Source organism: Miniopterus natalensis, chromosome 3, assembly GCF_054644295.1.
Source record: "Miniopterus natalensis isolate mMinNat1 chromosome 3, mMinNat1.hap1, whole genome shotgun sequence".
In the NCBI taxonomy this organism is placed as follows: Eukaryota; Metazoa; Chordata; class Mammalia; order Chiroptera; family Miniopteridae; genus Miniopterus; species Miniopterus natalensis.
This window is the reverse complement of record NC_142083.1, coordinates 16,329,186-16,348,561: the sequence shown is the minus strand read 5'-3', so window position 1 is coordinate 16,348,561 and position 19,376 is coordinate 16,329,186. Positions and strand designations below refer to the sequence as shown.

The following is a 19,376-nucleotide window of genomic DNA, read 5'->3' as shown; positions in this document are numbered from 1 at the left end:
CTTTTGCATCATTACTGGCTTTGTAATGGACAAGATATTGAAGCTCAATCTGTCTCAATTTATTCATCAGTAAAATGAAGATAAGGTTTTGAAGATTAAGTTAATATTACAAATATGATAAGTGCTTAGCCATATTTGACATGTAGTGAGTCATTGTGTGTTAAACGCCATTAAGTAAATGAAAATTATTAATCCCTTTACTATTCAAGTAGTGAGATTAGCAAGGAATATAGGGTTTATCTCATTCAGCTCTGTTGAACAGAGAGAAATTTGGAGTTTATTAAAAGCACAAACTGAAGGTACACTGTGTATAATGTAGATTACATCAAAAGAAGAGTCAGGTGCAGCCTAACTTTATCTGAGCTGCCTTACAAGGGAAACCCAGTAGAGGAACAGCAAGATAAAAAGGGGCTGTGTCCCTGGTGTTAGAGGATAGGAGAGGTCCTCATCTCTCCCTGCTGCTAGTGGGGGTGAATGTCTCGCAATATCCCAAGAAAAAGAATTTTCTGAGACTCTCACAGGAGGATGAGACACAGCAGAAAGCTGTATTTCTGTGGAATTAAAACCCTGAGTTTCCAAAGTCCCATTTCCCTTTGCCTCACCAGAGAAGTGTAGCTAGGGTTTCAGTAGAGGTAAAGTCAGAGCCAGTGTCCAGAGTTTCCTTTCCACATTGGAGCAGTGTCCAGCACAGCACTGGACTAGCCTCAGTTGTGTTTCTCTGCCACGGCCCATTAGTCCACTGTGTGCGGGGTCCAAATGGCCTTGGGCCAATTGGTCCATGCAAGGAAACAGGAGCAAAGGAGCCTGGGAGCCGAAAATCCAGTTCAGTAAGAGAGCAAACTCCTTTGTTCTAGGAGATTATGTATTCCCAAATTTTTGCACCCTTGCAGTGGCCATGCCCATTCTGGACAATGAATTCTGTTCCCAGGTGTGACTGAAAGACAAGTACCTTCCCTCAGTCATCACATCTTTACTGGGCATGTGTCCATCTTCCCTTTGTTGGACCCCTTCCCTGTGTTTTGCAGGGAATAGACCAGTTGTTCACTGGGCAGTAGAAAGTTGCAGCTTCCCAGTGAAACAACATGCCTATAATGCCCGGCCTTCCCTTTGGGCATTTCCTATTATTAATAACTAGTTAATCACAAAGGTATCATTGGGACACATGGAGCTTAGGCAGTTTACAAGCCTGTACCACCACCACCTACTTACAAAACTTTAAGTGAAAACTGGGCATTTTATTTACAGCATTTTAAATGGTCATTTTACATATGAGGCTAATCCAATTAACACAATGAAATTAATTGGAACTGGGTTGCTATAAGGAACACAGGAGATTTCACTGGCTTAATAGAAGTTGTCCCGCAGCAGATGGCAAGGATTCATGTTATAGATCTATAATGCAGTAGTGAAATATGATAAAAATTTCCTGTTTTCCCTCAAAAGTCAGAAAAGGTCCTGGAAAAGTCATATAAGAAATTATAAGAATTTGCTATGCTAAAATATGTTTTTCTAAAATGTATATGTTGAAGCACTAACTCCTAGTACCACAGTATGTGGCTGTATTTGGGGAGAGAAAGTCCTTAAAGAGGTGACTGATTTAAAATGAGGTCATTGTGCAGTTCCTAATCCAGTATGACAGGTGTCCTTAGAAGAGAAAATCAGGAAACAGACACAAACCGGGATGACCATAGGAAGATGGTCATCTACTATGCACAAGCCAAGGACAGGGGCCTTAGCAGAAACCAGCCCTGCTGACACCTGGACTTGTAGCTCCTAGAACTGTGAGAAAATATGTTTCTGCTGTGCAGGCCACCCAGGCTATGGTACCATTTTATGGAAGCCCTAGCAAATTAACACAGAGATAATTAAAACTGACTTGTATTAACTACTTTTGCCACTCTTAGGAAAGTCTGATAAGAGGATAACTCAGCATGGAGATAAGCCCTTAGGAGAGAGATGAGTTTGATGAGAGTAATGGTAAGGAAGGCCATCTCTGGAGGTAGCATCACTTACTCACAGCAGCCCAGTAACATGGCACATTGCTGAGCCGAGAAGTCAGCCGCTGCTGCATCTCACAGTGAAACAATTCTAAGCCCTGCCTCTCAAGATGGGGCCTTAGCAGGAGGCCAGGCTGTGCCTCGGGTCTTCTTCCAGCACCTGCCTTTATGGGTCCTCAGGGGAACAATAAAAACCAGCCTGGGTAAATATCTGATATGGATTGCTGCTTCACACCACGGCCCTTTGAAAATTATTTCTAGTTACTAATTACAAAATTAGGAGGTGTGGGGTTGTGAATGGAATCCAAATCGTGTAAGTCTTCATACTTAAGTTTTTCATCTATTAAGACGATTGGTGTTTTTGTAAGGCAATCCTCTCTGGATTTCTTGGTGTTCCTCCTTGGTCTACACTCCTAAGCAACGGAAATTTGCATGTTATAATAGAGAGTGTCTCTCTTTTCCCACAGTGCAGTCTGATCTCTGCCTTCTAAAGGTGGTGGATAGATGGAGCCTTTTTTCTCCTTTCACCAGAGACGTGGGATCCTTTTCAAAGGGTAGATAAAGCCCTTCTTATCTCTCCAGGAGACGAAGTTTACATCCCTGGTTATAGAATTTCTCCACCTCCCCCCAGAGAAGATCTGTTTACACAGAATAAAAGATAAGCTCTTTTTCTTAACTCCAGAAGGGAGGAGCAGATTTGTCAGAACCTACAGAAGCTTCAGGATTCATAATTTTGGAGTTTGACTCCTGAGGCGCAGTCCACGCGGTACACTCACGGTACGTTTGCCTTTACTGCATAGTCCCAGGAGGAATCAGGGTGTGGGGCACAGCAGGGGCGCGGGGTTCTGCGAGTAAATAGGGAGGTTTTCCTTTCTTCTCTTGTCTCTGATCAGTATCTGGTGTGTCTGCTAATATATTCATGTGTGTGTATGCGTATTAGTATACCTCTCCATCTATCTATCACCTATCTATCTATCTATCTGTCTGTCTGTCTGTCTGTCTATCTGTCTATCATCTATCAGTCATTATCTATCTATCCTTCTACCTATAACAGTTAGGGTAACATCTCAAACTCTTCACAGTTTTATGACTTGAAAGGTATTTATTCAAATGAATATGACTAAGAGCCAATATGCAAGAAGTGTTTTGGATTTTTCTTTTTTGAGCATTGTGGTGGAGGAAATAAAAACAAAAATATAAACAGATAAAAAAATATCACAAGCCAAGTCTGCAGCCCCTCAAAACATTCCTTAGGCCAACAAACCTACATCAATATAATTCTCATTTTAAAGCCCTTCAGCCTCTAAAAAGGACATCTGTTTTATTGCCAACTTCGCATGTGGACAGAGATTATAATGGGTAAAAATAAACCTTCCAGAAAGAGGGATCCAAAGGCCATAGAGGACAATGAAAAAGGGAACTCCTGCCAGAGAGCAAATCCATCCACTAGCAGATGGTCTACGAGGACTTAACTGTACCTGGCAGTGCAAAGAGCCCTTATACCTTCCCAGACCAACAACTGCCTCGTGTTTCCCACTCTCCCTTTGTCTGAATGTGGGTTGTAACGGGTTACTCATTACCTCAATACAACCGTATACTGAACATGTTAGGGACGCATAACTAGAATTTCCATTTACAGGTGTAAAGCAAATTTTTCCACCTACAGCAATACTTGAATAGAAAATGTTAACACAGACTGCTATGTCTTATCACAGCCATTATAACCAACAAAAGCTATTAAAAATGAAATGGTCTTTGATTGACCCTGCTAAGCTGGAACCTCACTGGCCTGACCAATGAACAAGGGCTCTTGTTTTAATCATTTGTATGCAGACTCCTAAACTTATTCCTTCCTAATTAGAGAACACCTTTTCAAACTCATTAGCATAACTAAGAAGAAATAACACAGCTTACTTTTCACCCTTTCCAGCAGTTAGACACTCTAATTTGCCCCCGTAGTAAACCACTACGAATTTTTTCACTGGTGTGTCTCCTTGCCTGGCAAGTTAAAATCAGTTTGCTCTTGTTTTTTATTGTGTGTTTTAAAAAATCACTGAAGATTGTTATACAGAGGTGAGAGCGCAACAAAGAGCTGTAAATGGACCTGATACACGGGACTGCATATCACATAGAGATTTTGAAGGTTGAGTTGAATGGCATAACCATTTGGGGCTTTAGGATTGTTTTTCCCCCTAGGAGAGAGGCTGAATGCATGCAATAGAAATATGAGTGGTATGTCATTGTAGTTAAAAGTTTCAAAACCCACAGCTTGGGGCAGAAACTTAGTATTATGTTCACTTTTTTGATATAATTAGACTGTCAGATATTTTGCTATCCATGTAGCATTTATTTTTAAACTCACTGGTAGATATGGCTATGCAAAAAAAAAAAATCTGACCGATTGGAATTATGTAGAAGTACATGCAGCTTCCAGGAACATTCTTTTTTTTTTTTTTTTTTTTTTAATATATCTTTATTGATTTCAGAGAGAGGGAGGGAGAGAGAGAGAGACAGAAACACCAATGATGAGAGAGTCATTGGGGATCGAGCCTGCAACCCGGGCATGTGCCCTGACCAGGAACCGAACCCCGATCGCCTGGATCCTAGGTTGACGCTCAACTGCTAAGCCACGCCTGGCTGGGCCAGGAACATTCTTTAAATGATAGCATGTCTTTTTTCCCCTTCTCCTTGTACGCACTTTACATGTGGGAACATGAAGCCTTAAGTAGTTTAAGTATCATTGCCACGGTCATGTAACGATTAGGTAATAAAGTAAGCTTTTGCACCCAAGCAGTCTATTCCAGAGAATTAATTATTCATTGCAGTCCCTAGAGAGATTCTTCACTTTTTTGAGTTCACTCTATAATGACGGACTGCACACATAATCAAGGGACTCATTCAGTTTGTAGTAATTCCAGTATGCTCTAGATACAGACATTTTTAGGCAACCATTCTCCCTATCGAAGCTGTAACATACATGAAATCAGGGTACAGACCATAGTATCTTAGATCAGAACCAAGGCAGAGTCAATGAAAGTTCACAGAGCAACCTCAGCCGTAAATGGCACCACCTTGACGGAATTAGTGTGGACCCAGCCATGTGAAGACCGAGGCAACTTGGTAATTCATCACTTACATCAAGGGCTTCATATCACCTATGAATTTTCCAACTACGGTAGTATCACTAGATTTTAAGTGCTAGTATAAAATAAGTAAAGAAAGTAGGAAATACGTTTCAGTGAAAAGATATTATGTTGGGACTTAGGGACCTACCATTGCTCTGATTCTTAATGAGTCAATAATTAGAGGGGTACCCTAGGTGCATCATCTACCTCACCCAGCCTCAGATTTTGTAAATGGCCATTAAATGATAATGTTTGTATAATTAAATATAATACAGCATTAAGCTATATTATGCTAAGTACTGCGCTTATACAGTAATAACACCAACTTGACATGTTTCAAAGTCCTTCTGGTAGGTAAATGCCAAGATGTGAGGAAGAAGATTAAGACCAATTGTAGTACTTTTTAAGAACCATAATCATAAAATCAATTTTTATCACTCATCTTTACATGCAATATCCAAGCTACACTAGCAAATATTAGGAAAGGCTAAGTTATTAGCTTTTGGAATTATAAATATATTTAGAATTTTTTGTATTTTATATATAAAACATATATATTTATATGTATAGACATAAATCACGCATGTGTATATCTTTTGTAAAACAATGGCTTTTGAGGACTGGCTCTCTTAATCTCTCATTTTGAATTGAGAAAATTCAAACTGGTGGCACAGAGAAGCTCACCTATATAGATTATGGTAGAATTCGGACTAAAATAAGAATCACTGATTCACACTCTACCTTTTATATACTACACTCCAATATTCATTTTAGTAATATAAAAATATAAACTTGTGTTTCTATCTCCAAGTATATTTCATCCTTCTAATCAAGCACCCTGCCTTATTTGCCTTTTTTATTTGTTTTATTAGCTAAAATATATAGAAGCAGCATCATAGAAGGACATTAATGTGTAAAAAAAGTATTGTTACTTACTTGCCTAAATTATGTGTTTGATTAAAACTGCTATAACAGCCATGCCTTTCTAACCAGTAAAATGAGTCTCATGCATCAAGGTAATGACTAGACCTTTAACATGATATATTGCACAGTACAATACCTGTAGAAATGAGCTAGGAAGGCATAATTACAAAGGAAGTGTGGGTTTGAGGAAACAACTTTGCAATTAGAGGCATGTCAGTATTTCTATGTTAGCCCTGTGCATTCTTAGTAACCAATATGGTGTTTTAACAATTATAAGATATTACAAACTGTTAAATGTGAAAATGAGTGTTTATCCATGAGGAATATTTTAAAGTTAAATACCTTGCATCACTTTATATTTATGTATCAATAACATATAACAATCATCTGCTTATAAGCTAATAGCAATTTATTTTCTAAGGCTAGTTTATGTGCCTTGCTAGCTTCATTGTTTTCATCTCCTCAGTAACCTGATTCTATAGCACTGGGAATCAATGCTGGAAAAAAAAAAATTAAAACACTTTTAAAAGTAAGCAAGGCTCACCAGAATTTTTACAATATTAATTCAGCCTTCTAAAAATATGTAGTGGACACTTCTTTCTGAAACCTCAAAAGGTCTCACACATTACAACCCAGAAGCAGAGGACTGGTCTCCAACCCAAACTCTATCCAGCCAATGGTGAGAACTCAGCGGAAAAATCCAAACAACTCAAATTCTAATTAGTGGTACCGGTATAGAGAAAATAGTAAGCAGAGTGGGAAATAAAATGTTTTTTAAAAATAAATTTAGTTACATGTTATTTAATAGTGACAGAAGGGAGTCAACTGTGATAAACAGACTGACTTAATGAATCTTAAGTCCTCAAAGAAGAGCAAAGCCAAGCAACACTGTAATAACACTTCTTTATATTTATAGTGTAGTTGCGAATCACAAGATGTTTTCATAAACATGATCTCTTTTTTTAATTTTAATCTTTACAAATCCCTATTTGTTTGTAAAGTCAAGGGTTCACTTTCCTATTATTCAGATGAGAAAATAAACCATTAGGAAGTTGTCTAATTAATACATAGCTGAAGTGCAATGGTAAATGAGAGTCATCATTCAACACTAGGTCTTCTCAGTCCCTTCATCTTCCCACCCCCCTGATTTGTAATCATCGACATAAAAATGCCACCTATATGATATTAAAGGTAAATTGATTAATTGTAATTTTCTGAGCTACCAGTTATAATGTTTGCAATTTTTGTACCTGGCAATTTGTTTAAAGCTGAGGCTCCCCAAAATATATTATTCTTTCCACTAAGCAGTAATGAAATTCTTTTAAAAGTAAAATGTTATGCAACAACAGTGATCCAATGAGCATATTTAAAAGATATTCAGAACAAAGCCTCCAAGATTAGAGAGACTGATAGCAGCAAGTGTGTGGTAATACAGAAAAATATCATACCTGCTTATTGTGTGTTGATTATGCAACAAATAACCTTTTGAAAAGTACATTCAGAAGAAGCAATATGCAATAGAGTTGAAAGGATCTCTACACATAATAAATTTTTAACAAGCATATGAGCATAGGCCTTGAGAAAATAAAGCAACAAATTCACACAAACTCATACTGGGAAGGAAAGTGGCAAACATAGAAGCAAGTAAATCAGGTTAAATGCTATTATTTTATTCATACCTGGCTATGGACATGTACCTAATCCTAAGTAATGAAAAAATTAGAAACTCTGCTTCAATTCTGTTCCTGTTTTAGTGACTACCGCTGGGGGGGGGGGGGGGATTCACCTAGATCTCAGGAGACTTCATATCAGTGCAAACACATTATATACAAGAACCTACTGATAAGTCCCCTTGAATGAGACTCTGACATCTTAAATTCAAAAATTACAATTTGAGCTAATTATGCATGCTATCGCTCCATAATGTCTTCTCTTAGGGTTATATATTTTATTGACAGTCACCATTATAGTTTTTCCTAAACTACAGCCCTGTGGCTCTCTTATTAGTCACAGCCCAGGAATCACCGAATCCTAACTTCAACAGTTCAGAATTCACTTAATTTTCTCCATCCAGCTCTCATTATTTCGGTCACAACCATTACCGCATCCTGTCTGAGTTACTAACGTATCCTCTAAGCTTCTGTTCCTTTCTGATTCTGCACAGGAAGGGCTTCTCTGGGTCCCCGAGCGGATCTGAACACGGTCTAAATCAGAACCTTTGCTGCCTTCCCTCCGGGACCTCTGCCTGAGCGACGTACTTCATGAACCTTCCTGTCTGGACCCAGCCTTCCCCGGCCCCCTCCCACGTCCCAGTGGCCCCTCGGCCCGCCCGCCGGCTGCCTCTGCTCCACAGGGGCCTCCGCTCTCCCATTCCTCCTCCTGTGCCTCCCCTCCTTCCCCTTGGTCCAGTGCACGCCCTTTCTTAGCGAGGCCTTCCTTTGCTCTGCTGAGACCCGGCTTCGTTCTCAATTACCTCTTCACACAGGGCACGCTTTATATTTTCCACTATTCATATTTGATGGAAGTTGCCTACGCCCTTCTCTGTCTCTCCACAGATTGTGAGTTTTTGGATGGCACATGCTCTGTCATCTCCTCAAAATCTACCAATTTCAATGTTTATATTTGGTTTCCATAAAATTTGAAATGCAAAACCTTGTTATTGCTATCAGCAGTCATGTAACTAAGCAGAACAGTGTGTTTAATAAGAGGAGAAAACAAAATACTGAACTTCATTTATAAAAAAATTACTTAAGATAATTTTAAAATGTATGAAATGTTAATATAGTATAAATCTTTCTCAATTAAAGATTGATTGTAATTGCAGTGACTATATATTACTGCTAGTTATACTACTTCAAGGTAAGAATTATCAGCTCTGTTTTATAGATGATAAACTGAGGCTTATTTAAGTCATTTGCTCAAATCATATGATTAGCAAATGGTAAGAGACAGGCTTCACTCCTTCATCTATCTGACAGTCCACGAATCCAGAGATCACCTTGGTCAACTTCACCATGTTATTTCAAACCACAAGCCATCCTAAGGGTACACTGGTCAGCACAATCTGAACAAAAGATTAGTCTATGTCACTACATTTAATAATTATTTCCCCCAGAGGACAATTTTAAAATACATAAGTTACAGTGTTCCAATCAGTGTAACACATTCACTTATATTATTGGAAGAGTGTGCTTAGTTTTAAACTTACATATGTGTGACCCAACATTTCTGTTGGTATATGTTAGAAATCCAGACAAGAGAGCTTACATTTAGGTTACCCTTTAATATGATGGGCCTTGTTCCTATACGGCCTCCCGGGAAAATCATAGCTTGAGAGGAGAGGTTTATGTGAATTTTCAGTCTGTGGGTGAGCACCAGATCTCTCTCTCTGTTGAAGTGACAGCTAGGTTACATGAAGAGGGTAATGATTTAATTCTGTATTTCAACATTTTCTAAATCACAGCGTTTTTATTTTCTTTCCTAAATAGGTAGGTTATTGCTTTTAATTCAAAATGTCTTCTTTCATTCACAGCACATCGACCCTGCAAAATTTCCATCATCTTTTCAAGCAAATATCAGAATTCCCTGATGAGTGTTTTCTAATATTTATTGTGCATAAAATCCACTGGCTTCCACCATTCCAACCCGCATAGGAATAAAAACACATTTCTTGCTATGTTGTTAAGTGAAATATTGATCATCACATTCATATAATATTCTTATAAAAACATGTACCTAACTCAGCCTGGGTCCATATGGTATAGCCAATTGAATCAGAATTCAAAGTTCTATTATAGTTCAGAAATGTGTGCGTATTTTTTCAGTCTTTTATAGGACTACCGACAGTTAATCATTAGGGTGAACCATTACTATTAGTATATAATACCAAAACAATGTGAGTCATATTTTACAAATATCTATGTGTTTAATAAATATGATACTTATTAAAAATTAATGTTGATCTGTACCTTGGTTATTTTATCTTCATAGAAAGTTATTCTCAATAGGATTATAGCACATACAAATGATTTGGAGAATAAAAAAGCTACCTCAAAATATAAGCTAAAATCTACATTTTCTGTACCAGAGTAGTGACTTAATTATGGCTTACATTGTCTATAAGTATCTTTACTATTTGGAAAGTTTTCCCTTTTTTTATATAACCTTAACAACCATCATTAAGGAGGACTTGTGTGCATTGTTACACTCATTATTGAGAAGGGAAAGGGGCATAGTTAAGTGAGGGAATAGTCATGTTCTAAAAAGATGCCTAATGTTGAAGACAACAAACCCATGCCTACTTTTGGTTGATAAGGCTCTAAATAAGCAATCTTCTTTATTTAAATCCCTTCTATTTTTAAGAAAATGTTTCTTTGTGCCCAAGTCCAGATTCTCCACGTGCGTTTTATACTCCTATTTTGTTTTTTCTTTTGTAAGAATTTTGCTCCATCTATAATCTGCCATTTATTGTATTTTTAATATTCCCCTCCCTCTTTTCATTAAAATATTAAAATGCTTAGTAGTCCTCTATCATCAATATAATTCTCCTTCAAGTCTACATCCTTACAGATATCAACCATAATCATAATTCTAGCTCTTGTCTTATATTAACAGTAATTCTTCTAGAAAGACAAGTACTTCATTGCCCCTGCTGTTTTTGAATATCTCATTCAATACTTTATCTGCTTACTTCTATTACTTGTAGCTAGTTAGTAGTTCCACACTGAGAAAACTTTGAGACTAGAGATACAGATTTGAAAATCATCAGAATATAAATAATTTTGGAGCTATGTGAGGGCACAATGTTTCCCAGGGATTATGAGTGTCATGAAAAGCCCAGGGGAGAAAAGCTGAACTCAAAGTGCACTGGAGATTAAGAACAAAGACAGAGAATTTAAGCTTTGCTAGAAAATATACAAGGAAACTAGAACAGAGTGCTAGAAAGAATACTGAGAAATCACAGTTACAAGAGAAAAGATTGGCCAAGTTCTAAAATGCCACTCAAAGGGGAAATAAGATTGTCTACACCAGCATGAAGGTCATAGTGAGCTTGTTGGCAGAGGACTCAGTGGGATAATAGAGGTAGAAATGACATAAATAGGTAGTGAGGATACAGACACTATATTTTCATATTTCAAGTTCATGGAATCTGGCTGTGATGAAAAGTTACAGAATGATAGCTATGGCACGCTATGTAAGGCAAAGTTGTGTTTTAAAATAATAATATTTCTTTATATTAGCACAGCATACAGGTATGCATATACACACATAATGTATGTCTACACTATAATCAGCTTCTCAGTATTTTATTGAGCTTTCCCCTTCTTTATTTTTCAGTTCGTTAATTTTCTTCAGATTTTTTTGGTATGTTAATGTGACTGTTTTAGAAAAATAATGCCAACTGAATCTAACTTTCCTGCTCTTTATAGCTAATTTCGAATGCTTTATTTCTCTCTTTACATATCACCAGTATTTTATAATTTTTATTTTCCATAAACTATTCATTGAAAAATTTCCTGTCTGATGATTAATTATATTTAGTACCAAAATTCAAACAAAATAATTTATACTCAGATAACTTATGCATATAATTTCTGTGTGTACCTAAGTGAACATACTTCATATTTATAATTATATGCTTTTTTCAAACTGAAAATATTGAAGTTAATAGGTAGGCACCAGCATGTAGAATTAAAATCTATTTAAAGTTTGCAGACAAAACAAAAAAACACCTGGGAGACTTTTAAAATATTTTCTGAGTTGGTTAAAAGGTTTATTCATAACAAGTAACATTACTTAGAGCTATTTAATCAAAATGAAGCCTCCTTATTTAGTAAGTAAAAGAGTACATTGTTTTAGCATCAGCTGATGTATCTCAGATGAGCCTTTTCTATTACTAAAATATTTATCAGCTCACATACAGGATGGATAAAATTATCTAATGCAAATCTTAGTTTCCCATACTATATAAATTTCATTAAAAAATATAAAAATTATATATATGCATGTATTTGTATGTATCTCATATATATATATATATATATATATATATATATATATATATATATATATAGGCAGTAGTAGATAGATATCAATATAGATATGCTTTCTATTAATTCCAGGTTTTGGACACTTACCCTGGGTCAAGCACTCCACAGGCATTATAGTATGAGCAGTTGAACACAGTGAAGCTAAGATACGTAGGTAGCTTGCAAGTCCAATGAAAGCATGTAACTAGCTGCGTAGTCAAAGTCAGCTTTGATTTTAAAGCAGTTTGTTCCCCTCTTCTAGCATATTCACTTTCCAGGCTTAATGAAATCCTTTATTAAGCTGGGAAAATAACCTTTCTTTAGGAATATAGGATGGTCCCAATTACTTCAAGTCAAAACTACATGTTCTTCAAAACTTCAAAGTCTCCTTTCAACCTTGCACCATTTTTTTTTCACATTACATCTTGACTAAAACTCAAGAACATACCAATCTTCATGTAAAATACTTTATTAAAATCTCTGAATCTACTGATTTACTACCTCTTGTTTAGCCCTAGATTTCCTTTCTATCAATCAACATCCAAACTTCTTTTAAAAGTCTGCTTTAAACACATCCTCTCAGCAAAACTTAAAAAAAAAAAAACGCACACAAAAATCAAAATTCTTAGCTGTCCCTACTTTTGCATATATCTATGACACTAATTTCTTATTTTTCATTTCCATTTCTCCTGTCAACACCATTCAATTTTTCTGCTGTAGAATCATGTATATCTTCTACTGTATTCTTACTCAATCAACCCTCTATAAACTAAGCACTAATTTACTAAATCAATGTAACACAAACAGTATCTGTAGATTACACTTTTCTTTGAAGTAGAGGTATTTCATGCTAAGTTATTCATATAGGGGTCTATTGAATTTTGTGGTCTTTCCAACATCTATACAAAGATCTTATGACAAATTTGCAAGTTTCTAGGCTGTATCTGTGACATTGAAACAATAAGCCTGTATAGTTAATTGACATGTTCAAAGTCACAGCATCTTTGAATAAGAGATGAAGAGTATCCGATTAATATTGATGGCTAAATAATGAGATATTAAAGGCTGAAAGACACTAATAAATACTCAATGCAAAGACACCTGCTGAATTATCCCGGGGCAATGTATTGGGTGCAGCACCTACCATTTATTGTGATCAAGGCTCTGTTTCTATTGGCCTTTTATAAATCCCCAAGATCCTTTACTACTTAAGGAAATACCTTAAATGCTCGCAGTCCTCCTGGAGGAGTGATTTTATGCTAAATTAAGTTGTTGGAAGTGCTCTCCCACCGACTTCCATGCTCCAGAAACTGTAGCTATTTGAGGTATTCAAATTAGCAGTGCTTCTAGTGATAATGGGATCACCCCAACATCCAAGGACCACATGAACCTTGGGGTTCGCAGCGGAGAGATGAAAGAATTTTCAGGTTTACATCTCATGGGTGAAGAGAAATAGGACACTGGTGGCTACCTTTTGCAAATGTACAAATACAGAAAATAAATATATCATCATTTGGAAAACAAATAAGAATTCATATTCATTTGAGTAGACTGAGAAAATTCTTTGGAAAATTCTAAAAGTCTTATTTTATTTACCTGCCATTTTTTACATTTCTTCTTATTTTTTCTTTTTCCTCACTGAGTGCTGTGGTTATTGAAAATCAACTGCAAGATTACAACTGTGTCTTCTCTTATCTTTTATAGTGTATGTTATCTCTGAGTAGGTAACACTGCAATGAAGTGTTACCGAGCAATTGAGAATCTGTACCTGGAATAAGTGGCTATCACACAGTAGAAATGCTGGCAAATGGAATTGTTTATCATTGTATATAATGGGACAGCCAGCAATGGTTTGGTTTTGTGCTTTCTCTACCAGGAAGCTAAATTTAGAAACTATGTTTTTTCTTGGCAAGTAGCTCACTTTCAAGCTCCTGCAGGTTAAATATTCTTTAGAAGCTTCTCTGTAAAGGAGTTAACACTCTCTAGGGCTCCTCTAGCCCCTTCTTTTTTTAAAAAAAATTATCTTTATTGTTGAAAACTGATGAACAAAATAGATCCAGAGGCTTCTTTGTAGTATGCTGTTGACTTTTAAAAAAGAGAGTGAATGCAAATAATCTCCAGGCATATCAAAAGGTGACCTATTTATATTAACAAATAAGAATATATTAAGAAAAAATCCTATGCTTATATGTTTGCAAGGTCCTTAAAATTATATTAAATATAGTCTCCATAGTTTTCCCTTTTCCATAATCTCATATAGATTGAATTATACAATGTGTGTAGTCTTTTCAGTACAGCTTCTTTTACTTAGTAATATGTGTTTAAGATCCTTTTATGACTTAATAGCTCATTTCTTTTTAGCACTGAATAATATTCCATTGTCTGAATGTACCACAATTTGTTCTCATACTGAAGTATATCTTGGTTGCTTCCAAGTTTGGGCCATTTTCAATAAAGCTGGTGTTTGTGCAGACATAAGCTGTCAACTCTTTTGTGTAAGTACCAAAGAACATGATTGCTGGATCATATGACAAGAGTCTGTTTAGTTTTGTAAGAAACTGCCAAAGTGGCTGTGACATTCTGCATTCCCACCAGCAATGAATGAGAGCCCCCGCTGCTCCACATCCACGTCAGCATTTGGCATTGCCAGTGTTCCAGATTTTAGCCATTCTGACAGGTGTATAGTGGTATCCTCACTGCTGTTTTAATTAATTTTATTTACAAAAATATTTTAATAATAGAGAAATATGGGGTGCTTATCAAATAATTTATTCTTCTTATTTTCTAATACATATAGAGAAAAATATTTCTTTTGTTTTCAACATCCCTTATATTGTCCTGGAATCCTATGCTTAACTTTCTTCTCCCACTCATTTCTCTTTATACCTTTCTTGATGGTTTCTTTTTAAATTGAGGTCCAATATTTAATCAGCTCACATTTTCACCATTTTTTAAATAAAAGTTTTCCCCCCACAAATACACATTCATATTTCATTCATTATCATTCTTTTTATGCAATCATTTATGAATTCAACACACATTCATTCAATGATGAATTAGTACCTGAAACAATGGTTGTGTTGAAAATATTAAAACTCATAGAAATGCATTCTTTGTTTAAGGAATTCAACATATATGTTAAAAGAATAATTACAATATAAGTAGTATACTAATAATAAATATAAATATAAATAGCTAACGTTTATCTATCCCCTACTATATGACAAGAACTGTACAGAATATTTAATAAATATATTTTAATTTTAAAAACAAAGCTATAAAATAAGTTATATGGTAGTCTCTATTTTAAAAACAATTAGGAAAATTAAGTGCTTTCCCAAGGAAACCCACTACTTACTATCTGGATAAGAATTCAAACACAGACACACTGGCCATAGTACAAGTGTCCTTCAACTAACTGTGCACACAGTTTTACCTTATGGAAGTGACTTTTTGAAATTCAAATGGATAGCAAGTTGTAGCAAGAGGATTATAACTCAGAGTTCAGAATCCCAGCCTTTTGAATCTGGAAGGGAGTATATATCATATCTAGCTTCTCTGTGATGTAAAAGAATGTTTCCCATACTGTGGATTCTATAAGTTCTCTGAATTTTCCTGCTTATGGTAATTTCTCATGTATATAAGTACATCTAGCCCCAGCACACCAACTTAAATATGGAAAGCTTGCTTTCAATAAATGTTTTTCAGAAGGATCAATGAATTAGAGAGATTCATCAGAAATGACTAAATATTTATAGAGCTATTCAGAATATACAATTTGTGTGGAATGCTAATGTCACCATTGTAACTAGCTAGTTATTAGCATTAATAATAGGAAAGGAACAAAGGGAAGGACAGGCATAAGCATGGTCTTCTGGAGAGCTTCACCAGGATGCTGCAATTTTACACTCCCCACAGGGAACCACTTTTCAATGTAAAGCTGCAACTTTACATTCCCTACAGATCACTGGGGGGAGGGATCCAACAAAGGGGAAGATGGGTGCATGCACAGTAAAGTCAGGGTGATGTAGGGTGCTTGCCTGTCAGTCTAACCTGGGAACAAAGAAATTGGCTAGAGGGGTTGGAGCTGCTGCGAGCATGCAAAACCTTGTGCACACAAAGGATTTGTCTTTCTCCTTCCCCTTGCTTCACTCTTGCTTCCTTGCACTCGCTTGTTCCATGACCCATGCTAGCCCACCATGTGGCCCTAGAAGTTGCACAGCTCATGCAATGACTTGCAATGGACTGCAGTTGGGAACACAAGCTAAGTTAGCTGGATGCTAGATTCCACTGTTCAAATATTGAATGGATGCTCTGGACAGTGGCTTTGATTCTAGCTCTGCTGAAGACAAAATGGGACTTTTCCATGGCCGGATGGAGAGGGAGATGGGACCTTGGAAACTCAGGGGTTTAGTTCTACAGAAATAAAGCTTTCCACATTACCTCATCCTCCCATGGGGACCTCAAGAAATTCTCATTCCCAAAGTACCCCAAGAATCCTACCTCCACCAGCAGCAAATGGGGGCATGGAGAGCACCCCTTTGATAACACTAATATTTGTTGAAACATGGTAGAACTTGAGGACATAAATAAAGACAAGGGGAGAAAAAAGAAAACCAGCAGAATATTTTCCCCCTTATATCATTATAGTCTGGGGGTCCTGGAGTTTGATATTTACCAGGAACTTCTCTCCACAAATTCTTTCTCCATACACACTTATATCTACACCTTCACATATGTGACCCAATACTCACAAATTTCTTCCTCCATTTCAATTTCCTTTTTAGTCCTAAATTGTCCTCTTTTCTCATTGACTGACTAGATATTTCCATTTGAGTATGCCACAGGAACATTAAAGAAAGCACATGCAAAATAATCTTCAATATGTTACTCTCCAAAGGATCCTTTAGCTCTATTCTTCTCAGTTAAATAGATAATCATCACCACATTCTATCATAATGCTTTCCTCTCATATTCTTTGTGTCTTGTCATCATAGCCACACAATATCGTGGATTGTACATAAAGTCATTCAACACAGGACCTATTATCTAATCTTATTCATACTCCCAATTCCACTGCCCACCTTAAAATTACTTATTTCTCAACTGAGAAATATATTTGTTTTTCTGTGCTTCTGTCTCAAATTATCTCAGAATTATGCTATTTTTGTCACCATAATTCATTGATTAGAGCATGTTACTATTCATCTGTTAGTCCCAGCCTTTTTCTCTCTTCCCTGCCAAAATTTTCAAAGATATTAGAGTTGCTAGTCCATGTTTTTAAGGAAAAAATGTGCAGCCTTTTTGGGTTGCTGATGCTGTGTTAGCAAAATAATGCAGCTCTAAAAGATTTTCATGACAAACCGAACAGGAACACTATCTGACAAAACACCCCCGGACATTTATTTAACCATCAACGCAGGTTATTTAAGAAATAATTATATAATGAAAGTAATTTTTAAAGAGAATATAATTACAGAAAAATCCAAAGTAGACTCTACTAGGCCAGTAGTTTAAAAATAGGGAAACAAACAAAACTATATCAAATTAAAGTAGAACTGTATTCTTACTGAATTTTATAATGGAGAAAGCTGAAATATAAATATAATGGGATTTCTAAAATTCTGTTCTGGGAAGTCCATGATGAAAGCAGTGTTGCTAAGAATCTCCACCAAAGAAGAAATAGGAGAGGGAAAGGAGAGAGGAAGGAGGAAAGAGCAGAAAAGCAGAAGGGGCAGGAGGAAGTGAAAAGGGAGGAGGGAAAGAAAGAAAAACAAAGGAAAGGTGATCTAAGGTGACAAAAGTTTAAGGAAATTATTCTTGGTTAAGGTGTTCTCCAAGATTTGTAATGCACATGTTTCCCATATAACCAAGGTGTCAATAATTTTTACTTTAAATATACCCAAGACTCCAATAATTCTTAGCACACAAATTTATCTTTGTCAAATCTATTTTTTTCCACATACAACAAAAATCCTTTTTGTCATAAAAATTACTTCATACAAACCTTTTTGGAATTGATAATAGATCAATTCCCTAGATCATTTGTTTGTTGCCCCCCTTTTTTTTAGGTAGTAAAATCTCTTTGAATCTCTAGCAACCAGCAGAGTACTCAGCAAGTATGCCATCCTTGTCATCATTTAAAATGTCTCAATCTTTATTCTAAGCTAAATTCTAAAATTGCTTCCTCCAGGAAGCTTTTCCAGACCCATGACACCTGGTAGGGTCTCCTGTCCTACATGCTTTCCTTGCTCTATGTACTTTTCCCCCGGAACCCCTAACACAACTTTAACTAAACAATTAGTAATGGCATTATCAGCATCATTTTCCCCTAGAGAATGGGAAGAGGAACTAATTCTGACTTACTGATCATTGTACCCATAGTTCACAGGATTTGATAGATACTCAATAAGAAACTGTTATTGACTGAATCAAGACACTGATGTTCAGAGAAATGTGACCACCTCCTATGGAACAAGCTAATTAGTGGCAAGTTTAAGCAAGAGTTCAGGTTTAAAACACAGCTCACAACTCTTTCTTTTAGACTTAACCGTTTTCTTTAAATCTGGTAACCACATGGTACTTTTGGCTATTTCAATTTGAATTTAAGTTAGTTAAGTTAAATATAATTAAAATTTTAGTACCTTATTTACACTAGCCACATTTCAAATGCTCAGCGTCTTATGTGGCCAATGGCTAGCGCACTGAAAGGTGGAGAAGAATCTTTTCAGCTTTGCAGGAAGTTCTATTAGACAGCACTGCTCACACTTGACTCTATCAAAAAAGTATAATATAAAAATAATAAATTAGTCCTCTCATTAAACTGAAATATTAATCATATCTATTTTAATGATGTACCTAGCTTGGAATTCTTTATTCTTAAAGACAGGTATTATTTTTTAAAAATCTATAAAAATTTCAAAAATATCACTTGAGCAGTAAACTTAAACTTAACAGTCTTAATATACAGCTTAAAATAATATAAATATGGCAATGTGAAAATGACAAGAAGCCTCTGATTTATCTCTGCTGATGACAGACAGTAAGAAATTAGGCTCAATTTGATAAGAGAAATTTAATTAAGACAAATAAAGTGACATAGCTTATGTCTACAAAGCACAATGTAAACTGAAAATTGGGTTAATTTAATCATTGTGGATAAGCCAAATAAATAGAAAGGACAAAGAAATGCATTATGACCTCCAATACTAATTTGGGATATGTAAATTGACTCTATTATCTGGTTAATAAAACAATTATTAAAATTAGGACAAGCAAAGCCAAGGGCTTTTGGACAGTGA

At 36.0% G+C, this 19,376-nt stretch overlaps 1 protein-coding gene across 1 annotated transcript in view; it reads right to left on the bottom strand.

The window, feature by feature from the left end:
- CDH12 (cadherin 12) overlaps positions 1 to 19,376 on the bottom strand; it is a 510,823-nt gene that overhangs the window by 371,825 nt on the left and 119,622 nt on the right. The window contains exon 3 of the mRNA XM_087815037.1: positions 18,720 to 18,849. The gene's annotated coding sequence lies outside the window, so the exon portion shown is untranslated. The remainder of the gene's footprint in view (positions 1 to 18,719; positions 18,850 to 19,376) is intronic.